General features: G+C 44.8%; 1 long non-coding RNA gene across 1 annotated transcript; it reads right to left on the reverse strand.

Annotated features, from left to right (window-relative positions):
- Positions 1-14869: 14869 nt before the first annotated feature.
- Positions 14870-16034, reverse strand: LOC119087960. The gene is made up of 2 exons (XR_005091507.1): positions 15693-16034; positions 14870-15573 (listed from the first exon to the last, which is right to left on the reverse strand). It is a non-coding gene; the product is annotated as an uncharacterized LOC119087960 (long non-coding RNA).
- Positions 16035-22984: the final 6950 nt, after the last annotated feature.

Here is a 22984-nt window from a genome sequence, read left to right on the forward strand (position 1 = left end):
CCTCTTTTCCTGTTACCTTCCATTACCAGCCTTTCTCCACACCCTTCCTCTGCTCCAGCAAACAAAGGTGCTCAGCCTTGAAGTTTACACTATCCCTTTGATATTTACCGTATGATTTTACTCTTTAAGACTTCCTTGAGTGTCCTTCCATGCGTGCGGGAGGGATACTGTTAATAAGCTTATTTGCTTTTCTTTGTTGATCTGTCTTTTGTAACAGAGAATCCCCCACTAAGAACCATGGAGAATAGACACAAATTCTTGTATCCTCCTCTACAAAGAGGCAAGCCATGGTTTGAATACAGGTTATTTTTTGTTTTGTTTTGTTTTGGTAAAGATTTATTTATTTATTTATTATGTATACAGTGTTTTGTCTGCGTGTATTCCTGCAGGCCAGAAGAGGGCACCAGATCTCATTACAGATGGTGTGAGCAACCATGTGGCTTCTGGGAATTGAACTCAGGACCTCTGGAAGACCAGCAAGTGTTCTTAACTGCTGAGCCATCTCTCCAGCCCCTAGTTTTGGTTTTTTGAGACAAGGTTCCTCTGTGCAGCCCTGGCTGTCCTGGAACTCGCTCTGTGGACCAGTCTGTCCTCAAACTCACAGGGATCCACCTGCCTTGGCCTCCTGAATACTGAGATTAAAGGCATGTGCCACCACCTCCAGGCTGAATACAGGTTCTTATGCATTAGTGTACCCAACTTCCAATCTAGCCAAATCCACACTACCCTGGCCAAAAAAAAAGAAAAGAAAAGAAAAAGAAAAGCCCTCATGCACTCTCAAATATTTAAATATACTCAAAATAAGAAACTCACTGTTTCTCAAAACAGTTTTCAGTATTAAATATCTTTCAATATTTAGAAAGTTCTTCATATTTAATTGAAATTTGCCTTTCTGTATCTACTTTACTACTCATTATTTTGGGTTTCAACTCAGAGATATTATACATTAAGCCTAATGTATTTCTATAGGGGTATGATTCAAATATTTGAAAACAATTATTTTGTCTACTTTCAAACAGATAACCAAATTATAATTAGTGTTTTTGAAACGGGCTGTAATCAGTATACATCCGGGTCCTCTAAATATTGTCTCTAATTACAATGTCATAGAAATTTCCTTCATTTCCACAATAACAGATTTTTGGTTTGGGTTTTGGATTTTTATTTTTTATCATTGAAGGGAGGGTTAGAGAGAAAGCTTGAGAGAAAATATATGTGATGTATGACTATATTGGTTACTTTTTGGTTGTTGTGATTAAAACATCATGGTCAATGAAGGGCTCTAACAGGCCCAAGCATGGCAAACATGTTGCCAACAGGCTTTGCTTTTTATCTTTTCTCCTCTGCTAAACCATTAGATTACATTCCTAAAGCTAGTCACCAAGGTCCCCTCTCTCTCTCTCTCTCTCTCTCTCTCTCTCTCTCTCTCTCTCTCTCTCTCTCTTTTTAGTTTTTCGAGACATGGTTTCTCTGTGTAGCTTTGCGCCTTTCCTGGAACTCGCTTTGTAGACCAGGCTGGCCTTGAACTCACAGAGATCCGCCTGCCTCTGCCTCCCAAGTGCTGGGATTAAAGGCGTGCGCCACCACCGTCCCAGCAAGGTCCAGTCTCTTATTTGGCCACTGACTCATTCCTGAGACTGACCACCAAGCTCCAACTATCAGAACATCGAAGTCAAGCAATCAAAATTCATTATTTTGACTACCCTAATTAAAATACCTAATCAGTACTTACCAACATGTCCTGGCTCATTCTAACCCCCTTTCCCTCCTAAAATTGATACTTGCAAAGCTATTTGCTGCTGTTTCTGCCCAATTCAGCCACCTTGTCTCTTTGCCTTGCTTAATAAAGGATCCCTTTGTGTTTGGCTTGTGCTTGGAAATTGGGCTTTGGGTGTGGTCTGTGCCTAATCCATGGTCCAGAGGGAGCAACCCCGAAGTACACAGGTCCCTTTAATTACGGCTTATGGAACAAGAGTTTTGAGGGGGGCTTATGTTTCCAGAGGGATCAGAGTCCATCCTTTTGTGTGTGACGGGGGAGATGTATTGCTTTAAAGATATATGTATTTGCATTTTAGGTATATGAGTGTTTTACCTGTGTGTGTGTATGTATATGTACCACATGTATGCCTGGTGCCCACAGAAGCCAGAAACGGATGTCAGATGCCCTGGTACTGAAGTTAGGGATGGTTGTGAGTTGCCATGCTGTCCAAGAGCAGAAAGCGGTCTTCACCACTGAGCCCTCTCTCCAGCCCTGTGAGTGTGTCATTATGAGGACAGTGTGTCAGCGGGCATCAGGAAACTGAGAGAGCACATCATTAGCAGCACGCACAAAGAGTGAACTGGAAGCTTGGGGAGGTTATGAACTCTCAAAGCCCACCCCTAGTGAAGTCCTTTCTCCAGCAAGGCCACACCGCCTAACCTCCTCAAACAGCGCCACCAACTGGGGACAAAGTGCTCAAACGCCTCAGACTATAGGAGACATTCTCATTTAAACCACCACAGATGGACTATGCGGGGAGGGGGGAGTGTGTGCATGCGCACATACATGTGCATTGCTTTCAATTGCAATTGTTTAGAAGACAGGAAGAAATCTTAGGATAGATATGAAAATGAACTTAATCTGGTCATCATACACTGAATGCATGTGTTAAGGAACTCTGTTCTCCAGAAGTGACATGGCCAGAACTTGAAATCACAGGAGTTTTAAGTACCTGCAGAAGACTCTGACAAGATTCAGCCCGTTAACATTCCCTTGTGGAGGGGAGCAGGGAGCTCATTGGGCAGCTCGGAAGCTGCACCCTGCCCCTCCCAAGGCATATCAGGAGTTAATGGTATTGAGGGAATGATTTTTCTTTGGTGGCAACGTCACCTATAAGTTAACCATGCTCCATTACCCAATGTTCTAGTCACGTTCTGTTGCTGTAATAGAACTCAGTTCATTTTATGGGTTGTAACTCCATCATTAAGGGAAGCCAAGACAGAATTTGAGTTCCTTGAGGCAGGAGATCAAGGAAGCAGCTTCAAAGCCAAGATCAACAAAGAAATGCTACTTACTGGCTTGCTGTCAGTGACCTACCCGGTCCTGTACAGCACATGCCTACCTGTCTAAGGATAGTACTACCTGAGGGTGGTACTGCCCACAATGGGCAACTATTAGCAACCAAGGAAATGCCCTCACAGATGTCACAGATCAATCTGCTCTAAGCAATTCCTCAGCTGAGTCTCTCTCACCCCATGTGCATCAAGGTGACAGCTAAAACTAGCCATCAGAGTCATGATTCCATAAGGAACCCCAATTAAACTAATTGGTGGAATCTTTCCCTCTAGTTTACCATTGGTATCCTGTCTAGGGTGAATAAATATTACCTTTGTCTCCCCAGGTCACGTTACTGTGATATCTGGCACCCATACAGGGACCAACGGAACCAAAGTTGAGTTTGTGAGGAAAGCTTACATCATCTCTGCTGTAATGACCATCTTTCCCCATGTAGTATGGATTGTCATGACCTCTTGCTGCAGGAACAGTCACACTCTACCTGATATGGACAAAAAAAAATGTGCAACTAACGCTGAAGGAATTCCATGTAGAGACTTCCAGAATGGCTGGCATAGAGTGCCAAGCCTCCCTGATAAATGGGGTCTACCAAATAGCTGACAGACCAGAAATATGTTCAAGTCCCTGGAAGTAGTGTGTACAGAATGAGATCATAAGCTCCTGAGGTATCAGTTCACAACCCTTGCCCTAGAGATAAGGCATACAACTAAAGGTGAGCTCTCTGCCCAGAACGACAAAGAATCTGTCCACAGAAGGGAAGAATTAGGACATAAAGACACACAGATGCAACTGGAATTGGGATGACAAAAGATGCCAGAGAATCCCAATGCTATGGGTGGGCTACCTCTCTTCTGAGTTGTTGGCCAGGAAGGTCCCTGATGTTCCCAAAATAATACAGACTATTGCCACTGCTGTTTATCGTCTGCTTGAACTTGACTCAATCGCTGGAGACACCATGCTTTGATTTCAGGATATGGAGAAATCAAGTCTTGACTGACATGAAAGCTCCTCACTGTTGGCTAGTTTTTGTATTACTGGAAGGCATTTTAGACTCTAGAATGAGAATTTTTGTTAATAGTCCAGCTTGGATGTAGACTTTCGGTGCTACACTATCATCAAACCAGAAAGACATACCTGCTGGTGTAATAGTGGCATGCCTGGTATAGGTACAACTAGTTACTTTCTGACTGCATTTAAAGCCTGCCCAACAGGAAGAAGTTCATGTCTAGTACCATAAGTCTAGTAAAAAGCCCAAGGCCAGGAAGGTCATAGATCCTAGTGAGGAAGCTACTCCTGTTCTATTTTGCTAAATAGATATGATATGCCTGGCAAATTGCCTTCTAAATATTTGTCAGCCTGGACCAAGGAAGCTTCTTTTCACAGTGAGTGATGGTTACTGCAGAGATTCACAACTACTCAAAATGCTGAGAATAAATGACTGTCGAATTCTCAGACATAAACAGGATACTTATACAACCCCTTCTAAGGTTCAGGGGACATTACAGGAGGGGTAGACAGAATGTAAGAGCTGGAAGAAGGGGTGGAGTATTGTTGAACTCTGATGTGGCATCCTGAAACTGCGGCCACTGTAATTGCCTACATGAGACCCTCACAAGATTGAACCCATTAACATTCCCTCAAACAGGGAAGGAAGGGATCACTAGGCAAGTCACAAGAGGCCCACTAGGTGACTTGCAAGCTGTCTGTGAAGCAACAATGGACACATGAAGTCCTGTCTCTCTCCAAAGACTTACTGGTTAATGACTGCTCTGGGAAGGAGCAATTTTCTTCAGTGGTAAAGCCACGAGTAATTTGCCCATGCTTCTATAGGTAATCCCAGTTCAACTCATTGGCTCACCGACTGAAACTTCAGGGAACAGTTTGTCTGTTCCGTAACTGTTGCCCTGTCTGGAATGCATAGACATTTGTTCATGTCTTCCCTGGAAAAATTAACACAACGTGTAGAAATATCACACTGAAACCAATAAATATGTGCAATTGCTCAGTGTCAATTAAACATATTTTGGGGGTCAACAAGATGGCTCGGTGGGTAAAAGGGCATAAAAGCCCTTGTCATACAAGCCTGACAGACCTGAGTTTGATCCCCAGCTCAAACTCATGGTGGGAGGGAAGAACCAACTCCTGAAGGTTGTCTTCCAACTGCCACATGAATATTATAGAATGCCTGTGCCCACACACATACACAGACACACACTAATAATAAACATTTTTTTAAATTTTGTATGTTAGGGGTCTGGGAAGGTGCCTCAGCTATTTAGAGTGCTGGGTACCTTTACAGAGGACTCAAATTTGATTCCCAGAACCCACATGTCAGTAACTCACAACCATCTGTAATTCCAGGTTCAGGGAGGAATCTGATGCCCTCTTCTGCTTCCATGGGCACCAGGCACACAGTGGTACACATACATACATGCAGGCAAACATACATATACACAAAATAAAAATATTTGTGTGTGTATGTGTGTGTGTGTGTGTGTGTGTGTGTGTGTGTGTGTTTATTGTAAGCTGGGCATGGTGACCCAAACCTTTAATCCCATCCCTTGGGAGGCAGAGATGGGTAGATCTCTATGAGTCCAAGGCCAGCCTGGTCTACATAGAGAATTCCAGGACTGCCAGGGCTACATACTGAGACCCTGTCTCAAAAATAATAAGAAAAACAAATTAAGGAAAGAACAATTAAACTAGACCTAGTGATTCAGGCCTGTGAATAAAGTGGAAAAGAAAAAGAAATCTTGGACCAAAAATAACGGTATAATTGTGTTAGAGGAAAAAGGGTTTCAATGTCTGAACACCCCAGGACTCAGGGAGGCGGGCGGGCCAGAGTCGGGGAGTTCTTCCTTTGCTAGTCTGGTCCCAGTTTTTATTGTTTTGTTGGCTGGTTGGTTTTCTGTGTTTTGTTTTGTTTTTAAGATAAGAGGGTCAATAAAATAAAATAACAGAGTCATGCAAATGATCCTGCAAAACAGAAGAAAGATTAGAGTCTTACTTGATGGGTGTATAAATAAACTTTCTGTTACGAAAACTACGTACTGAGCCAAACAAACATTTTTAATGGCAAGGTAAGAATTCTAATTAATAAAGAATCAGGAGTGGGGGCGGGGGAATGGAAAGGCCACAGGGGCTAGAGGTTAAAAAAGAAAACATGAGCTGGGTGTGGTGGCGCACACCTGTAATCCTAGCACTCAGAAGGCAGAGGCAAGTGGATCTCTATGAGTTCAAGGCCAAATGGTCTACACAGGGAATTCCAGACCTTATCTCAAAAAAAAAAAAAAAGTATGAGAGGATTTGATAAGATGATCTCGGCAGCACTGGGTGTGAAAAAAACTAGAGAGGACCAAAATGTGTGTGTGCGTGTGCGTGTGCATGTGTGTGGTGTGTGTATGGTGTGTGTGTGTGTGTGTGTGTGTGTGTGTGTGTGTGTGTGTATGGTGTGTGTGTGTGTGTGTGTGTGTGTGTGTGCGTGTGCGTGTGTGTGTGTGTGTATGGTGTGTGTGTGTGTGTGTGTGTGTGGTGTGTGTGGTGTGTGTGTGTATGGTGTGTGTGTGTGTGTGTATGGTGTGTGTGGGTGTGTGTGTGTGTATGGTGTGTGTGTGTGTGTGTGTATGTGTGTATGGTGTGTGTGTGTTCCTGAGAAATAAATCCACAACTACATTCAGGTAAGCACTCTACCACTGAGCTACACCACCAATCCCAGGAAGGAATTTTGACGTGTTGGGAAGCCCAGAATTGAAATGGATCCTGTTTAATATGTCCATACCAGACAGAAATGACTTAAAGTTTTTTCTATTTTGTGGAAATTCTAGGTACTATTTCTGAGGCTGTGGAATTTAAGTGCATTACAGTTGCTTAGAACATCCTCTGTTGGCAAATCCTGAATATACTGTAATGGGTATTGGAACATTAAAAAAAAAAAAACCACCTTCATGCTACAATATGACAGTATGGTCACCAAAATTCCCATATTCCTTTATGTGGTACTAGGGATGAGCCTAGGCCTTGCCAGTGCTGATAAATACACACTGAGCCTCTTGTAAGGATACAGCTCCTGGGAGGCCTTGGCAGGTTGAGCCAAGGTGCCCCACAGCGGGTGAGACATGCCATGTGGGTTCGGAACAGTGGCAAGTTACTCGCACAGCAGACAATTTGTCCATCTGGCAAATTTATTTTGGGATGAGGGACTCAGCCTCTCAAACTGTGAACCCAAATAAACCCTGTGTTCCTTAAATTGATGTTAGATATGTTGATCTTAGTGACGGAGGGTAACTAACACACCTGCTGACTGGCTCTCCCCTTCCATTAACCTCCCCCATACATTCACTTTCTCACAGTTTGTTGTTAAGTCAGTCAGTGGTTCTCAACCTTCCTAATGCTGCAACCCTTTAATACAGTTCCTCATGTTGTGGTGACCCCAACCATAAAGTTATTTTGTTGCTACTTCATAACTGTAATTTTACTACTGTTATGAATGTAACTATCTGTGTTTTCTGATGGTCTTGGTGACCCCTGTGAAAGGGGTCATGACCCACAGGTTGAGAATCACCGTTCTACAAATTCAAAATCTCTGATCTAAGCATAGTGGTGCACACCTGTAAAGTCAGAGCATGAGGCCAGAGGAACATTAGTTTCAAGAGCAGACTAAGCCACCCAGGGGAACTCTGCTTTCAAATATTTTTGGGTCCTTTTGTCTTCTCATTGCCCTGAAATTTATTAGTAATTATTTTGCTAAGGTGGTGCATCAACCCCAATCCTCCCCACCCCTGGAGCTATCCATCCGTGAGCACATGCCCCTGTGGATGCATAGCACATGCACTGCGCTAAGCTTCCATGATGCTTCTCATGCTAACCTGTCCTTTGTCCATCAAATTTTCCAAGTCCCAGACCTCAGATGGATATAGTGGGAAAGAGTGTCCTTTTTCACTCACACACTATGTGTCAGGTGTGGGACAGGATGGACAGGAAAGAGTTGGCCAGAGCCCACAATGGGCATAAAGGAAGGCACTCCTAAAAGAGCCTGCCCTCATTATTCTCCATCCCTCCTCAACACAACCACACCCCCACACCTTACACACAGGGTTGAATTATACACTGGCCTGTATTTCTCCATAAGGATGACGGCCTCAAGATGGGATGAATGCATGAAAGTGGCACCATGAAACTGAATACAATGAACTGGTCCCTTAGCTAGTGCAAAGCCAGTCAGCACAACAGGGGGATAAAAGAAAAGGTTACTGTTTACAGCAAGTAAGGAACATGCTGGAAATAATTCTCAAAGTGACACCTGTCCAAATAAGAAAGCAAAAAGCTTATGTTGGGGCAAATTATACACCTTCATATAGAAATAGGAAGCCACATTTCTGACTATGCTCAGTTCAAGGTCATACATTTTGTGCTAAATGAACGGGCTGAAAAGATTGCCACTAAGTAGAATTCTAATGAGCAAGATTTATTCCGGGGCACCTGAAATCAAGTCAGAATACCTCACGGATTTGGACTGCTTTCTCACATGTTTCTGTTACGGTTTGAATCTGCAATGTTGTCCACAGGCTCCTGTTTCAATGTGTCCCCTGTTTAGTGATGGTGTTCAGAGGCTGTAAGACAGTAAAGGACATGGGGAGAGACCTTTAGGAGGTGCAGCCTATAGGCAGAAGTGTGTGTTGGAATTCCTGGCCACTCCCTCATGACTCCCTCATGACTCCCTCATGACACACGCTTATGACTGTGCATGTGCTGGCAAGACGCTTTGTCATTCCAGGGCCTTATGTCCTATGTAATTTGCATGCAGCATGATCATGCAATCTATGTGCATGCATGGTGTAGCTATGTAAGCCCATATGCTCATGTGCGAGGGGAACCTATAAAAAATGAGTGAGCCACGGGGCTGGAGAGATGGCTCAGTGATCCTGAGTTCTCTTCCAGAGATCCTGAGTTCAATTCCGAGCAACCACATGGTGATTTACAACCATCTGTAATGAGATCTGGTGCCCTCTTCTGGCCTGTAGGCATAATATGCAGGCAGAACACTGCATGCATAATAAATAAAATTTTAAAAAAAGTGAGCCACATACTCCTCCCCCCTCTCTCTCCCAGCACAATCTCCCATAGGTCTAAGCACTCCCCTCTGCTCCTTCTCTTAATAAACTCTTATAGTAGGTTTTGTTGTGTCTTGTGGCTTTTCTCGAACGGTAAACAGCACCACTTAACATTGCGCTACATAATAACAGTGTTTCACTAGGAGGTGTGGCCTACGGGTGGAAGTGTGTCGCCGGGTGTTCTTTTCCTGCCGCTGGGATGAAATACCACGGCGAAAGCAACCTAAGGGGAAAAGTGTTTACTCTGTCTCACAGACCGAGGGCACAGTCCATCATGATGGAGAAGTCAAGACAACAGGAGCTTGAAGCGGTTGCTCATGTCACATCCACAGTACAGAACAGAGGAATGAACGCATAGTCCTGTGCTTGGCGCCCCTTGTTCACTTTTTTGCCTAGGATCCCAGCCAAGGGAATGGTGCCACTCACAGTGGGAGGATCTTCCCAACAAAATTAATACAATCAAGATAATTCCTCATAGGCATGCCCAAAGGCCCATCTCCCAGATGATACCAAATTCTGTCAAGTTAGCAATCAACACTACCCACACCCTAGAGCTAGGCCTGTGGCGGTTGTATGTGGCCCTGGTCCCTAGGCTGCTGTGACATGAACAGCATCCAGCACATGCTCACACGAACACCAGTGGTTGGAGCCACGCTACCACGCCTTCCCTGCCATGATGGACTAAAGCCTTCAAAACCAAGACCCCAGGCAAATCTTTCTTCCCTGAAGTTGCTTCCAGCAGGTATTGTGATCCCAACAGTACAAGCAGCGTAGGTGACTGTCCTTAGCAACAAAAGGACCGGCCTACAGGCTAGCAACGTTCTTTGTGGTGAGTATCCCGAGGCAGCCCTAGGGTCAGGAGTTGGGGGTGGGGGAGCGTGGCATTAAGACTCCTCCAGAGCCAAGAACGGAGCAGCCTTCCTTGAAAAAGTCTCAAATGAGGTTCATATGCATCTCTAAATGGGCAAGTCTCCACCCACCTCTAACTTGAAAACCCTGTTTTCTGGGAACTCTCCAATATTCATGTTCCTTTTGGACTTGCCAGGTACTGAGGCACACACCTTTAACCCCAAAGCTCAGGAGGCAGAAGCAGATCTCTGTGAATCTGAGGCCAGCCTGGGCTACATAGTGAGTTCCAGGACTTCCAGGCTTATATCTTAACCCCCCCCCCAAAAAAAAAGACAGATTATGCTTGAAGAAAACATGATGAGGGGCTGGAGAGATCTTTCAGTGGTTAAGAGCATTGGCTGCTCTTCCAGAGGATGGGATTTGATTCCCAGAACCCACAAGGCAACTCACAACCAGGGGACCTGATGCCTTCTTTTGGCCTCCACAGGCACCTGGCACATAATGGTATATATACATGCATGTAGGAAAACTACTCATATGTGGTGATATTTTAATTGTGCTGAAATGTGATTTTACTTGTATGTTAACAAATAAAGTTTGCCTGGAGATCAGAGGCCACATAGCGAGGTCACATAGCCATTAACAGAAGTCAGGCGGTGGTAGCACACGCCCTTAATCCGATCACGTGGCAGAGTCTCTGTGTGGTCAAGGACACAGCCAAGTGTGGTGATATGAGCCTTTAATCCTAGTACCAACCATAGAGACCTGGAGGTCTATATAGACAGGCAGTGACAAGGAAGTCATGTGGCTGGGCTTAGAGCCCATAAAAAGGTAGAACAGGAAGGCAATAAAAACACAAGTCATGCCGGGCGGTGGTGGCGCATGCCTTTAATCCCAGCACTTGGGAGGCAGAGGTAGGCGGATCTCTGTGAGTTCGAGGCCAGCCTGGGCTACAGAGTGAGTTCCAGGAAAGGTGCCTGTTAGTTAATTGGCCACGTTGTGTTCTTACCCTGCAAGGAAGTGTCACGAAACACGACAGAATCCGCTTATAAGAGTTTATTAGAGATAAAGGGACAGAGAGTGTGCAGGCCTGTGGAAGAGACACGTGTGTGGAGAAGGAGGAGGAACCAGAAACATGGCGCTCATTTTTTAAAGGCTGGGCATGCCCAGGTCACGTCACTACTCCACACATGTGCGTAGATCACATGGCCACGTTGCGCGCTTACGTTGCCATGAAACATCACGGATCCTGGTCATGCGAGTCGCCTTGACCCGGAAATGGCTATCTTGACCTGGAACTGACTAGGCGGAAGTGTCCGCGAGGCATATGCAAACACGCCGGAGCGTGGGGGCGTGTTGTGAACCCTTCAGTGCCAAAGCTACACAGAGAAACCCTGTCTCGAAAAACCAAAACAAAAAAACAAAAAACCACAAGTCAGACAGGAAGAAGCTGTCTCTGGGGAAGCAATGGTGGCGAGGTGGTAAGATAAGGTAGTCGTGGCTCTTCGCTAGTTCTCTGATCTCTGTGACTATTACCTCTGTGTTTGGCTCTCTGTTTCTTATTTAATAAGACTGTTTAGAAATTCGTCTACACTCATACACATGATAAGATTTTTTTTTAATGAACTGAAAGCTTTTATTTTAGTTTTTATTTTATGTGTATGGGTGTTTTGCCTGTATGTGTATCAGTCTACCACATGCATGCATGCAATGCCCTTGTAGGCCATGCAATGCCGTTGTAGGCCAGAAGAGGGCATCGGATCCCCTGGAACTAAACCTACAAATGGTTGTGAGCCACCACGTGAGTTCTGAGAATCGACCCTGGAGCCAGCTCTCCAGCTCCAAAAGCTAAGCTTAAATAAGAAATGAACACGTGGAAGGATGGGCAGTTAAACAGGACAGGCAAGTTCAGCCCCTCCTCTTCCAGCCGTTTGCAGAATGAGCTAGAACAATGACTTCAGGTCAGAGACGGCCTGTGCCAATCTTGCCCCTGGCATCTGAAGCATTTCTGATCCTCTGCGGGAGAGATGAGTGACACCGGGCCCCTAGGGAACAACTAGAATGTCCTTTAAAAGAAACCAGGTGCTTTCCTGCCACAGATGAACTTCCCAGCAAATTGCGGCATGCCTGCCACAGTTGGGGGTGGGTGAGGAATCCTGTTCCCAAAGCCTTGAGACTTTGCATTTAATGGAAGAAGCATTTTGACCCATCCCAATAGGAAGAAAAACCGCCTAAGGACCTGGAGCCGGATTCCTCCCTCTAACCCTTTTGGGAGCTACAGAAAGAAGCCCCGCCCTGCCTCACCACCAGCCGGGAACTCTTCCCTCCCAGGCCTGAGCAAGGCCTTTGAGCGTGCTTCCTACCTGACCCGGTCCTGCTTGCGCAGTGAAATTTCCATTAGGAGGGAGGAGAGAAGTCAACACGCATTTAATAAAGTTGAAAGCAGTTCCCTGGGGTTGGCCTGTCCCCAGGAAGCTGTAGAAAGGCCCTAACTCTCCTGATCCCAAGTTGCAAGCCCATGCCTGTTTCCTGGCCCACAGCTAGCTCTGCATCTGCGCAGGGCTCCGAGCAGACCAGTCCCAACACTCTTACTGTCTTCATGCTTGGAAGCGGCCAGACTCTCTTGAATCAAAATGAATCGTGAAGGTTAATTTGTAGGCTGAACTGCTTTACTTCTGGTTTTCCTTCTCCCTAAAAGCATCGAATTGAAGTTGTACATAGTGGCTTAGGCCTCTGGTCCCAGCACTTGGAAGACCATGAGTTTGAGGGCAGCTCGGGCTACATAGCAAGACCATGTCTTTAATATATGTGTATGTAATGCATGTACTAGAATAATTATATTATGTTATGTTACATATAAATTTAATATATATTACATATATAAGCAATAAATACATAATAAATAAAATAGAATGTGATAGAATTTTTGCTTTGTTGTAAGATATGTGTGTATATATTTATATATATTTATATATAATGTATATATACACGTATAGTATATATTTATATATAATGTATATATACACGTATAGTATATATTTATATATAGTGTATATATACACGTATAGTATATATTTATATATAGTGTATATATACACGTATAGTATATATTTATATAGTGTATATATACACGTATAGTATATATTTATATATAGTGTATATATGCACGTATAGTATATATTTATATATAGTGTATATAACACGTATAGTATATATTTATATATAGTGTATATATACACGTATAGTATATATTTATATATTGTGTATATATCACGTATAGTATATATTTATATAGTGTGTATATATCACGTATAGTATATATTTATATAGTGTGTATATATGCACGTATAGTATATATTTATATAGTGTATATATGCACGTATAGTATATATTTATATAGTGTGTATATATACACGTATAGTATATATTTATATAGTGTGTATATATGCACGTATAGTATATATTTATATAGTGTGTATATATGCACGTATAGTATATATTTATATATAATGTATATATACACGTATAGTATATATTTATATAATGTATATATGCACGTATAGTATATATTTATATATAGTGTATATATGCACGTATAGTATATATTTATATATAATGTGTATATATGCACGTATAGTATATATTTATATAGTGTGTATATATATAATTTACAGCAAAGCAAAAGATTCTGTCAATTTGTCAGGGTTTTGTGATCAAAAGTAGTTTTCCAGATGCCAGGTGGTGGTGGCGCATGTCTTTAATCCCAGCACTCAGGAGGCAGAGGCAGGTGAATCTCTGTGAGGCCAGCCTGGTCTACAAAGCTAGTTCCAGGAAAGATGCAAAGCTACACAGAGAAACCCTGTCTCGGGAAAAAAAAAAAAATGTAGTTTTCCAGTAGTGTTTTGGGTTTTTTTTGTCCTCTCTCCCCCTCTTCCTCCTGCTCTCTCCTGCTTCTACCTAGGTCTCCCCTTCCTTTCTCCCTCCCACCTCATCTCCTGTCCCACCAGAGTGAAAATGGGCCCTCCAGTCCAATGGGTTAGCATCCCACTTTTCCTAGGCCAGTAAGTCTGAATGGTCCCAGTAAAAATTTGGAATGAGGGGTTGGCACAAAACATCAGATCTCTAGAGCCAGTGCTTGCCTAGGTGGACCAGGCAGCCTGCCTGTCATTCCAGCCTTGGAAATCGCAAACATGGGGATCCCAGAGCAAGCTGGTAATGAGACTAGCCATATTAGCAAGCTCTGGCTTTGATTGAGAGACCCTGCCTCAGTGAATAGGGTAGAAGAGTGATCGGGATGAATCCCAACATCAGCCTCCGGCTGCCACCTGCACATGGACAGACACATTTGCGCTCACCCAAACACGTGCAAACAGCAAAAGCATGCATGCACACAACACACACATTCATGAAAATGGGGAAAAAACTGATTTAGATGTTAGATTTCAGTTTCCTTAGTTCATTCACAAGAAAGACCATAGGTATGTAGTCATTATTAGGATTCTGTGTGAGCTGAGGTCACACAGCTGGGGTTCAGGTCTAGTCTCTGCAGATGGGCATGGTGGCACATGTCTGTCACTCCAACACTCAGAAAGAGGGCAAGTTCCAGAATGCATATGCATGTGTGTGCTTGCACACACACACACACACACACACCCTGCTTAGCCATACTCAGACAAGTTCCTAAATTTTCTCACCTATGAAATAGGGGTGGGAATGCTGGTTAGATGACTAGATTCCTGTAGAGCGCTCAGTGTGAAGCCTGGCACAAAGGGAAGACTCACTCCTGCTCCACAGAAGGGCCCCCACCCTCCCCTGACAATCCTGCCATCACACAGCCCCAGTATTGCCTTTAAAATGTGTTGTGTCGTCATTTATTTGCAAACATGTCTGTTTGATTTCAAATGAAAACGCTTTGGGGTTTGCATGAAAAACAAAACGCATTCAGGGGGAAAAAAGAAAAGCTGGCAGACTCATTGTTAGTAAACAGCAAAATATTTTTGAAGGCTAGATGCAGACAGTTTAGATGCTAGAGGGTTCGAAATGACAGACTTTTGATAGCAGAAGCCAGGCTAGCAGGAGAGCATTTCCGGGGACTTAATAACTGGAAACTTGAATCTCTCCTCCCCTCCCACCGGCGCTCAGCACTCTACTTGCTGTGAGCCCAAGGCCCTGTCGCTGTCCATTCATGGAATTCCTGTCCAATCCCGATCATTCCCATAATTCATTAATGATACTGCAAGTTAAATATTAAATTATTCATGTAAACAACATGAAGAGAGCCAGATGCAAAAGCTTCCTGTCAGGGATGCTGGCTGTTCAGTCGGCTGTTGAAAAAAAGGAAAAGAGATTGAGACCAAACCAAGATCCGGAGTCCCCATCGATGTTGTGGCTATGGAGCCTCCAGAGTTCTGGGAAAGGGAGGCAGACCTGTGACTGACAGTCACAGCCAGAAGCATATCGTCTGGACCAGAAGAGTCAATCCACATGTTTTTCTCTTTGCAGAAACTGTGGGAAAGGCCCAAGAAGAATGAAGCAATCTTTTGTCCTCTTTGCTGGATGCTAGAGAAATAGAATTGTATCAAAGCCTCACCCTCATCTGCCCAAGGCCAGAGAGCAAGCCCTGCTGAAGGTCATATCCTAACCAGGGGTCTCTCCACCCTCCAAGGATAGCTCCTCACAGTGGGACCTCACAGGTCAAAGGCAATTCCAGGGAAGAGGTGAGGGTCCGCTCGAGAAAGAGGGTCAGCACTTCAACGCAGGGGCGCCTTGCTTCATTGAGGTGTCCGTAGCATCCGATGCCTCAGTGCCAGGCTCCACCTTTGGCTCTCCTCCCTCAGGGTGACCTCTGGGTTTCTGGGACTCCACGACCACCTCAGAGATCTTGCTGGAATGGCATCCCATCTCGCAGGGACCCAGAGGATCTGGTGCTCTTGGACCTATAGAAAGCGGCAAGGTTCATGTATTGGAGGGAGCCTCAGAAGCCAGAGCTAAATAACCCTTGGCCAGAACACTGTTGCAGAGAGCTGGCATGGTTTCCATGGCCACAAGGAGACACCCCCTGGCCACCACTGTGAGGTAGGCAGGACTTGGAACCCTGCCCTTGCAGCTAACCTGGTTAATTCAGGCTCTATAATAAACCACTCCCTTTCCATTCTCTTTAATTTCTTTGCAGATCTCCCACCACCTCCACCACCACCTAGTTACAGGTAAATACCAGCCTACACCTTCACAGACAGAGAAAGCAGTTACCACGCAACAAGCTGTGCCTCCCTCCTGGTCCCAGGGGCACATCCACTCCTGGGCCTCACAGACCCCCTGCCTGGAGGCAGTGAAACTATCCTAGACCGTCTGCACCATGGACTCCCAGGGTTACCCAAACATGTAATTGAAAGAACTAAAAGGCACTGGGTGGGGCTGGGGCCAAGTGGAGTTCACATTCCTTACCTGGTTTACAGCCCCGACATGTAGTTTCTATTATTCAGTTATTCAAGTATCATTTAACAGATGGAAACACAGAGGCAAAGAAAGATGGAACCGTCTACCTGAGGTAGTTACTGATGACCACAAACTAACCGACCTGGGAGTTAAACCCATGTCATCTGGCTGGCTTTTTATTTTAAAGCAGAGCCTCCATATGCAGGCCGGGCTGACCACAAACTCACAATCCTCACAGCTCAGCCTCCCCAGGGCTGAATGACAGGTGAGCACCAGCACAGGCCATGGCCCCCTCTCTTCATCGATTTGAGGTATACATGTATAAAGTCGCTATCAGGCCGTTTTCACACACAGTCACAGATGTTTTGGGCTGAGGAGGCTGTGGTTGAATAGTTTGTTTGTTGGTTTGCCTGTTTTATGTCTTGTGGTTCTGAGGGTGGACCCCTCACCCTCTCGCACGGCTAGGTAAAACTCACACTGAGCAACAACTGCCGCTTGTCATTACGCTTTTAATCTGAGATGCAGTCACACTTTTCATCTGGGGTGTGCATGCAGCATTATTGATTAAATGTGAACTGTCCTAAACTGGCTCCTGTGTTTAGATACCCAGTCCCAGCTGATGACGCTGTTTTGGGAGGTTATGGGGTACAAGGTGTACCTGGAAAACATAGGCCAGTAGGGGCAGGCCTCAGGGTTGGAGCCAGCCCTTCTCCCATTTCTGCCCTCTAGTGCTTGATCCACACAAGATAAGAGGGACCTCCACCAAACACCTCTTCCTTCATGAACCCCATGACTTCCCCGCTTTAAAGCACTGAAACTGAGACAAAAGAATTCCTTCCTTCTGTCTGTTACTACTCACAATAGTTTGTCACGGGAACAAGGAGAGTGGCTGACATAGATAGGTAGAGGTTTTCAAGACCATGGATGAGCTTGCATGCAGGCATTTCCTGAAGGAAGCCCCAGGTCCTGACAGTTCAGACTCTGGTGCTCTACAGTCTCTAGTTCTCTTAGTTTCTAATCACCTCACTTTCCCTTCCTAATCTAACGAGGGCGTCGTGATTCTTTTCTCTTATTACTTTTATTTCTTTTTTAGATTTTTGTTTGTTTGCGGTGTTTCTGTTCTCTTTTGTTTTTTGAGACAGGGTTTCTCTGTGTAGCCCTGACTGTCCTGGAACTCACTCTGTAGACCAGGCTGGCCTCAAACTCAGAGATCCACCTGCCTCTGCCTTCCAAGTGCTGAAATTAAAGGCCTGAACCACCACCTCCTGGCTAGATTTGTTTATTTTTATTTTATGTGTATGAGTTTGGCCTACATATACCACCTGCATCCTGGAACTAGAGTTATGTATGGTTGTGAGCCACAGGGAGGGTGCTGGGAACCGAACTCACTCTTCACCACAGAGACACTTCTCCAGCCTCAGGGCTTCATAGTTCTGACCCAACTCCAGGGAGCTGGAAGGAACATGGAGGAAATCTATGACGTGGCTTTCGAGAGAAGCACAAAGCTGCTGTGATCCTTTGCTGACTCCCTGCGCGGCCATCAAGGGGACTTCAGCTCCAGTGCATTACGGAAGGCAGGAATATGGTCCCGTTGGATAGCTTACAGAAATCCTCCCAGTACTCCTCACAGCCCCACAGTCCTTTGAGAACGAGCTGCTAATCTTCTAGAGTCAAAATCCAGTCAGGTCAGTAGCTCCACGTTTGAGATCATGAACTTGAGCATCAAGTTCAAGTCCAAACTCAAGACTTGCTGCCTCCAAAGCCTATGACCTCCCTCCCCACCCAGGCCCCTCTGCCCTTCTGCCTCTGCAGTCAGTTCCCCCTCTCTGGGCCCGGGCATTCACTGGTCTAAACGAATACGGCAAAGCTCCCCTGTAAGTCACTTTGCTTTGAGTCAACTTCTTGGCAGCTTGGCAGAGTAACAGAAAGACATTGTGATACCTTCTGTGTACATCTGCCATATACATGCCAAAATAGACTTCAGGAGTGCCAGGGTGGAGGAGGGAACTCCGTTAAGGTAAACTCTCATTTGGAAATTAGGATCTCAGGCCAATAAACCTATCCAGATTAATTATACTGATCACGGGTAATCCCAAGAGGCAGGCAAAAAGCCCCCACTCAGAGCATTGTGTGTGTAGATGCATGGCAGGGATGAGCAGACAGAGGGACCTTGGCCAAGTAAACAGCATAAGAAATCATCACTTCTCTGGTTACTTGGGACCATTTACATCATCAATGAGGTCAAGTACTAAATTAGCTTTCATTCAAAAGTTCTTGAGAAATTCAAGACAGTAGTACTTTAAATGAGGGAGAAGGCTCACATCATGTGCCACATCAAACCTCTTCTTCAACTTCCAGATGTAGATTTGCCTTTGATGGAGACTGTCATTTGCCAGTGTGTTGGCTGGCTTGACCCTGGAGATATTGCCAAAAGTTGAGTTAGCCAAGCCAAAGGTGGGTGGGATATGAGCAGGACACATTTAAAATACTTTCAGCCTTAACCGGCTTTCCTAGCCAGGAATGGTACATGCCCCTAATCCCGGTATTCAGGAAGCTAAGGTAGAAAGATTTTGAGTTCCAGACCAGACTGGGCCACATAGAAAGACTCTTATCTTGAAAATCCAAGGGCCAGGCTTGTAGCTCAGTGGTACCATGTTCTCTTGCCCAGTATTTGTAAGACTCTGGGTTTTATCATCAGTGATGAAGAGGTGGAGGAAGAGGAAGAAGAGATGATGGTTTCTGGAGTAGTTGAGGTTAACAGTCAGGAAAGGTTAGATACATAAACAGGGTGCAGTGGCCCTGGTGGTTGGGTGTGATGGCTTTTAAATCAAGGTTTCCACATAAACAGTCTCTTTGTTGGCTTTATCCACAGCAGCTGTTAACTGATTAACTCCCCTTATCTCTTCCCCTCCCCCTCCCGCCTTTGTAATAAATTTAAGACATCTCAGAATGCCTTTTATCAATACCTTCAACATGCTCACACACACACACACACACACACATACACACACAGAGACACACACACAGAGAGAGAGAGAGAGAGATTGATTGATTGATTAGAAAATTTACCAAAAATATCATATTGAAATAACGCTGTAGATGTAACCAGTCCTATACTGCTAGTAACCCAAAGTGCTAAGGCACTTGGGAACCCAATGAGCAGCTGCTTATAAACACACATTAACCACAGGATATTTATCTGTATTGCTGGCTGGCTGGCCATCACAAAGTGCTGCCGAGAGGAACTTATGTAACATACATTGACCTTCTCATGGTTCTGAAAGGTGAGGGACATGATCCCAGTGCCAGAACCTCTGGTTTATGATGAGAGATCTTTTTCTACATTTATAAACACCTCTTCTCCATCCTCATGTGCTCTCCATCCTTAAATATTCCCATGCTCTCTGAAAGTGACAGGGCATCTTCTATATGTGTAGTCCTGGCTGTCTTGGAACACTATGTGGACCCAAGCTCATCTCAAAGTTGTGAGGATCCTCCTGCTTCTGCCTCTGCCTCTGCAGCCCTGGGATCTTATGAATTATGGGATTATAAGGATCTCAGTGGGAGCCTTGAACTCCTCTCTGAAAACTAGGATTCTAGGCATGTGCTTCCACTCCCAGGAGCTCAACTTTCTTTTTATTTACTTAGTGTTTATAAGAATTGCCATGATCATGGTGTGTAATTAGTTGTTTTTTACTCTTTGGGGGCCTACCACCCAGCTCCCAAATAAATACAAGGAGACTTATTCTTACTTGTGAATGCCCAGCATTAGCTTGCTTTGTTTCTAGCCATCTTTTCTAACTTAAATTAACCCATTTCACTTTAACTATGTTTTGCCTCTGGGCTTTTTACCTTTCTTTATTCTATATATCTTTCTTTCCTTCTTACTCCTTCTTACTTCTTTCTTTACTTCTTACTCCCTGGCTGGCTGTGTGGCTGGGTGGCTGGCCCCTGGCATTCTCCTTCCTTCTCCTCTTCTCACTTCTTGCTCCTCTCAAGCCTAGATTTCTCCTCCTATTTATTCTCTTAGCCTGGAAGCCCCACCTGTCCCTCTCCTGCCTAGCTATTGGCCATTCCACTCTTTATTAGACCAATCAGATGTTTTAGGCAGGCAAAGTAGCATAGCTTTACAGAGTTAAACAAATGCAACATAAAAGAATGGAACACATCTTTGCATCATTATATTCCACAGCATAAACAAATGTAACACATCTTAAACTAATATTCCATAACAATGGTGTTTTTTCACAGCAATAGAAACCCTAACTATGACAGAAGTCAGTACCAGGGACTAGGGTATTGCTGTGATAGACCAGACTATGTTTTGGGGACTTGGGATTAGGAAAGTAATGGAATGCTTTAGGCACTACCTAATGGGCCATACTAGTAGGAGCATAGAAGACAGTAGTGTGGAGGGTGATTTGAACCATGGGGGGCCTGACTAAAGAAGTTTCAGAGAAGAATTTTAGTACATTGCCTAGAGATCATTCTTGCGATATTTTGGTAAAGAATGTGGTTGCTTTTTGCCCTTGTCTGAGGAGTCTGCCTCAGAGGCTAAAGTGAGGAGATTTGGATTAATTCCATTGGCAGAGGAAATATCAAAACAGCCTAGTATAGACTCTGCCATGTGGTTATTCATGGTAACTCTAATGAAGATTTATACTGAAAAGGAGCAAGCTGAGCAAGGAAAAGTACAAAATATACAGATTAAGGAGAAAATGGGCACCAGGAAATGGAATGGAGCTAAGTCCTGTGTTCAACAAGACAAAAAGATTTAAAGAAGAGCCAGATGTTAAATGGAATAAAGGGAGTGGTGCCCTCAGGGCAAGACCCCACCCAGGTAAGCTTCCAATTTATGAAAAGGAATTAAAGAAAAGCTTAAGTCCAGGCCACTCTCCTGATCCTGAGTGCTGCAGGTGATGAGTGGCAGGGGTAGCTCTCCTGCACTTATGACCTCAGGGCCACCTCTCCCACCTCCCTCAAGTGTTGTTGCTGGGTACTGGGGGGAGAGAAGGACATCTCTCACCCATGCCACCACAAGACAAATTCACAATAGAGACAGCTCTTCCATGCTCACCACTTTTGAGGCTGGCTCACCCATACTTCCACCAACAGGGTTGGCTCTATTGTGCTGCCCAGGTACAGGGCTTGCTCTGTTGGATGAGCCAGCCCTGAAGTTGTGAGCATGGGAGAGCTGTCCCCAATACTCATCTGTCAGGTGGCAGCATGGGTGAAGAAGAGATGCTTGTTCCCCAGCCCATCAACACCTGAGGCAGGTGGAAAAGTTGACCCTGAGGCCATAAGTGCAGGAGAGCTGTCCCTGCCCCTCATCAGCTGCAGCCCTCAGGATCAGGAGAGTGGCCTCTACATCTCACCTGGGCAACATAGCAGAACTGGCCCTGAAGGTGTAGATGTGGGAGAACCAACCCTGAGGATGTGAAAACAGGAGAACTGGCCAGGCCCCTTGTTCATCACTACAAGGGGTGAAATAGCCAGGGCAATGATGGAGAGCCCCCCCCCCCCCCCCCCCCGCAAAGACAGGGGAGAGTTAGCAGGCTGACCAACCCTGTAACTTCCCAGGCCCAAAACCAGGGCTATGTGTCGGCACACCCCAATGTCCACTCCATCTGTGATCTGCTGGAACATGGGGTTGAGTGTGTGTGTGTGGGGGGGGGGGGTTGTTCTTCAGACTCAGGGCTGCAGCAGGGTCTCCATTACACAGGGCGGCAACAGGATGTCCAAAAGAGTACCAGTGAGGACCCAGCATATAGACCAGGGGCCTCGAGCCAGACCAGTGACTCTTTTTGACAAATGCCTGCATATAAAAATGTATGGATAAAGGGGTTTACTGTGTGACTCACCTGTGCCACACTGCAGCTTCTAGGATGAAATCTCCCCCTTCTTTTTTCCCTTTTTTCTCTTAAATTTTATTTTATTGTATGTGTATGTGGGGGGAGGGAATCAGGTGACATGATGTGAAAAACACAAAGAATAAATTTTAAAAAAAGTTTAAAAACCCAAACCAATGCCGGGCGGTGGTGGTGCACACCTTTAATCCCAGCACTCGGGAGGCAGAGCCAGGCAGATCTCTGTGAGTTCGAGGCCAGCCTGGGCTACCAAGTGAGTCCCAGGAAAGGCACAAAGCTACACAGAAAAACCCTGTCTCGAAAAACCAAAAAAAAAAAAAAAAAAAAAAAAAAAAAAAAAAAAAAAAAAAAAAAAAAAAAAAAAAAAAAAAAAAAAAAACAAAAAAAAAAAAACTGGGGCTAGAGAGATGGCTCAGCAGTTAAGAGCACTATCTGCTCTTCCAGAGGTCACAGGTTCAATTCCCAGACCCATATGGAAGCTTACAACTGTCTGTAACACCAAGATCTGACATGCTTATGCTTATGCAGACATACATGCAAGCAAAACACCAATGCACATAAAATTAAACACACACACACACACACACACACACACAGAGAGAGAAAGCTAGTGAAGATGTAATTGAACAAGGAGTCATGTTCCAGCCCCAGCAAGCAACAGCTTTGGC

The sequence above is a fragment of the Peromyscus leucopus genome, chromosome 5, assembly GCF_004664715.2.
Source record: "Peromyscus leucopus breed LL Stock chromosome 5, UCI_PerLeu_2.1, whole genome shotgun sequence".
In the NCBI taxonomy this organism is placed as follows: Eukaryota; Metazoa; Chordata; class Mammalia; order Rodentia; family Cricetidae; genus Peromyscus; species Peromyscus leucopus.